A 4,614-nucleotide genomic window follows, 5' to 3' on the forward strand; every position below is an offset into this window, starting at 1 on the left:
TTCCAGGCAGGTTACTCAGATTCACAATTATTTCAAACATGGCACCTGCCTCCAACAGCAACTAAACAGTATTGACAATATCTGTCATTTCATCAAGAATTAAAGAAAATTATTCAAAATTTTATTTACTTTTTGGGTTTTGTTGTTGTTGTTGTTGCTATTGTTTGTTTGCCTTTCCACAATGCCAAACTTTACTGAATAACAATAAATTCACAAGGATTACAGGGTGTGAGGTGTGTGTGTGTGTGTGTGTGTGTGTGTGTGTGATCTATTTACTCACTGGAGCATAGGCAGACACTGCCCTGCCCCTTAAATAGACCTGAGTTGTTCCATCCTGCACCTCTGCCAAAAGCCATTAATTGTGGAGAGCTAACTTCACCATCCTTATTGTACTTTTTTAAAAGATCTTTTCAATGGTCTTCTGCTTAGGCTTTTACATTTTTGTGGGGGTGGGTGCGTGGGTAGGGATTGTCGCGGGAGCCTTGAATGTCCCTCTTTCTCAACTGCACATCTGCAATCATCAGTATCACAGCAAAAGTAGTTTCCTTGTTCTTTACAATCAACAGGAGCATAGATCATGGGCCTCTATATGTTTTCTGGCAGTAGGGCCACTGACCCCTACTGCCAGACATGACCCCTCAGAGGTAGCATGGGCTTCTCATATCAATATGGCCACTGGAAGTAGCATGACCCTCAGACATCAACATGGCTTCCAGCAGCAGCCCAGACAAATGGATATGTGATTTGGCTTTCTGTGGTAACATAGGCCAAAGACATGAATGCAGACCCCAGGTGCAGCGGGACTTTAGACTCAGCCATGGCCCCTGACAGCAGCATAGATCTGGATATCACCACAATATTAGTTGGCAGTGTAGGCCACTCAGGCAAGCTTAGAGCTCAATGCCTCGCATCTCCAGTTCTGCCTCTTTCCACACCTCTATCTCTTCCTTCTTACAACCACATACTTGTTTTCCCTCCCTGGCAAGCTGGCCCTTAATTATGTGTTTTTAAATCGATACTTGGTATTGTTCCCATTGTCCTCACTTCAATTTTTGTACCATTGTTTCAACCACTAGATTAATAATTTTAAGCAAGTTTATATACTCTGGACACATTTCTTTAGCTATTAGAGCCAAGCATGGTTTAATTAATCTATGATCAGTAAACAGATTTCCTTGCATTGCTAATAAGGCAGCCATTGGAAAGCCATATTAGTGATAGCCTCTTTTTCTTTCATTCATGAGGAAAATTTACTGATGGACTACTCCATCTTAAATATTCTGATTTTCTGATCATTGATTTCCTGTCAGTTAATAAAAATTTTGAAAGGTGTCTAGTTTAATAACTGTCTTAGGGCTTCTATTGCTCTGAAGAGACATGCCCACAGCAACTCTTGTCAGGAAAATATTTAGTTGAGGGACTCACTTACTGTTTCAGAAGTTCAATCCATGTTTCTCATGATAGGGAGCATAGCAGCATGCAGGAAGACATTGTGCTAGAGTAGTAACTGAGACCCTGGGCAGTATATTGAGCACAAGAAACCTAAAAGCCCACCCCCACAGTGACACACTTTCTCCAACACTGCCATAATCACTCCAGCAAAGCCACACGTCCAAATAGTGCTACTCCCTATGAGATTATGGGAGCCAATTACATTCAGACTACCACAATTTTGACATATTTATTGCAGCACCCTATAACTATAGTGCCATTGCATAATAAATATGTTAAGACATTGGCTGTAATTTAATTCTGACATGCTCCCTACAAGTATATTTGTTGAAGACTTGGTCCACATTTGGTGACACTACTTGGGTAACTAGTGAAAACTTTGGAATATGGGGTCCTAGCAGGACATAGGCCTCTGGAATGATGATGATGATTTTGAAGGTTATACCCAATTCATTCTCCCTATATCTCTGTCTGTCTCCCACCCTCCCTCACTCCTGGCTCATTCCTCAAGAAACTCCTCTGCAAAATGATCCTGCTGCCATGATGCATGAGGCCAAACAGTCATGAACTGAACCTACTGAAATCACAATCTGAAAAAACTCTCTCCCTTTAACCTGATCATTCATGGATTTGGTGACACAGCCGAGCAAAAGTGACTAATACACTGCCTAGTTACATAACCAAATAATCTATATTCAGTTTGTCTAAAACATAATTATGTTCTATTTTAGTTGCAAGATATGATGTGTATGCACAAGTAATTATGTGAAAAAGAGGTTACAGCATGGAAATATGTATGATTCTAGAACTGCTATAAATTTATAAATGTATCCCTTCAATTTGTTGCTCACTGTACAGAAGCATGAGGAATAAAAGACCAATATTTAGTCTGTGTTGCAACCGCTACTTTACTTCACTCTTACAGTGAAAACAATCACAGATTTCTATAAATGATTCTAAATAACTGTATTCCAATAAAACTTTATCTGGGGAGGGAAGCATGATACTTGAATTTCATATTACTTTTACAGGTCCAGACTTATGTTTCATTCAGGGAGTAGTAGCACCTTCTTATAATCCACACATTTCGGGGGGAGGTGGAGGTAGAAGGCTCAGAAGGTTGATGGATGCAAACAACAAAGGGAAAAAGCAGCCTTGTGTCTGAGTGTTTAAGAGTACTTGAGTTTAAAAAAAAAAAAAAAAAGTACTTGAGTTTGTGGTCTAGCATACTCATAAGGTGGTACCCAACCATCTGTAACTTCAACTCTAGGAGATCAAACACCCGCTTCTGTAATTTATAGGCTCTCATATATGCAAATACAGACACAAATAAATAGGGAGAGAGGGAGGGAAGGAGAGGGAACTAAGGTCGATATGTAAAATAAGAAAACAATAATAAAAAAAAATTTTAAAAAATGAATTAACCACTCTAGAAAATGTTATGGTAGTTCCTCAAAACATATGAAAAAGAATTGCTGTGTGATGTATGAAAATAATTTCTAATAGGTTTCCTTATGTTTCAGATTGTTTCCTTAGGATAGATATATGGAAATGGGATTACTAAATCAGGCTCTAAAGCTATTTTGAGGTCCTTGATGTATGGTGACAAAATGCTTTCCTGAAGAGTGTGCCAGTTGATGCAGCTGGGAACATCAATGCCGGAGTCTTTTCTGGGCATGTAAATGTGTGCAAATAATACTGAAAATATTTTTGAACTTGCTGATAGTTTCTTTGTGAAAGCATTCTCTTCAAATATAGATATGTAGCATTATATTCTCAGATAGAGGTGGTACTTCTGTGGTTTTGATTTAGGATTTTCATTCGCTATGGACTGAAGATTGTCTTCACTCAGCTGGTTATAAACCTCTGCCAAAACAAGGAAGCATGTTCTGGTAATGAGGCCTAGGGAAGGCTGTCTGCCTTGTTATCCAAACTCCATTTATTTCTTTTAATTTTTTCCTTTTATTGAAAACAGACTTTTCCCTCACATAACATATCCTGACAATGGTTTTCCCTCCCTCTATTCCTTCCTGTCCCTCCCCACCTCCCCTCCCATATGGATCCATTCCCTTGCTGTCTCTCATTAGAAAATGAACAGACTTCTAAGGGGTAATAATAAAATAAAACAGAATAAAATTAACATATCAGAATAGGACAAAAGAAACAGAAGGAAAAGAGCTTAAGTAAAGCCACAAGGAACAAATATAGGCCAGAGACCAAGACCCACTTGTTCCCACACTCGGGAATCCCATGGAAAAACTAAGGTAGGTTCAGGTGTACTCCAGCATTCCTTTTACCTCTTCCAGCTATGAAGCTGGGTTGTTGGGTTTTCTGTGACTGGTTGGGCACCTAAAGAGAGTGTCATGGATGGGCTGGATATACAGAAATGTGGAAGAGTCAGAAAGTGTGTCAGATCACATGTACCAGATGGCATTTACTGCTATGGTGACCAGAGATGACAACCTTAACAAGGATTGATGAATACATCTAGCCCTGGTTCATGGTATACCAGAGTGCATTGTTGGAGACATAGCACCAGCAGATATCATCCACAAAGAAGAAAATCATGGGGGAGAAGAGAAGGCCACGAAGAAGATAAGCCAGCTGCTGCCAGAGGACCTCCAGGAAGAAGCTATATGAACTCTGGGAAGAGGATGAGACCCGATCTAGTACAGAAGCCAGATTTGGGAAGCAGCTGGACTGGTGTGAAATAATCTTTCAGGCATCAGATTAGGAAGGCATGGAGAATAAACCTGAGCGTCTTCAAGACTTGTCTGACTCCACAGCAGGACGATTCAGTCACCCTGAGATAGTCCAGCTTGTTTGTGAACTGCCAACATAGCCAGAGCCTCTGCAGAGCCAGGCTCCTGAGTGTGTCTTGCTGTCTTGATGTACTAGTTTCTTCTCTACTTTATGGGAATGTGTTTTCTACTGTTGGACTGAGGAGTTCCCAAGATGATAGTCTATTTTCTACTGTCTGGATTTGAACAAGAAATGTGGTATAATCCAGGCCCTAAAAGAAGCCACCAAACTGGAAGTGGTCATGAGATGCCATGGATGAGGACTCCAGACGAGAATGCTAATTAAATAAATATGAAACACTCCAAAACAAAAAAGAATCACAAAGCTGGAGGACATAATATATATATGCCAAAGGATTTT

At 40.0% G+C, this 4,614-nt stretch overlaps 1 pseudogene; it reads left to right on the forward strand.

Moving 5' to 3' along the window:
• Positions 1-775: 775 nt before the first annotated feature.
• On the forward strand, positions 776-4,323 carry LOC127217971 (5'-deoxynucleotidase HDDC2-like; annotated as a pseudogene).
• Positions 4,324-4,614: the final 291 nt, after the last annotated feature.

The sequence above is a fragment of the Phodopus roborovskii genome, unplaced genomic scaffold (genome assembly GCF_943737965.1).
Source record: "Phodopus roborovskii unplaced genomic scaffold, PHOROB, whole genome shotgun sequence".
Classification (NCBI taxonomy): domain Eukaryota; kingdom Metazoa; phylum Chordata; class Mammalia; order Rodentia; family Cricetidae; genus Phodopus; species Phodopus roborovskii.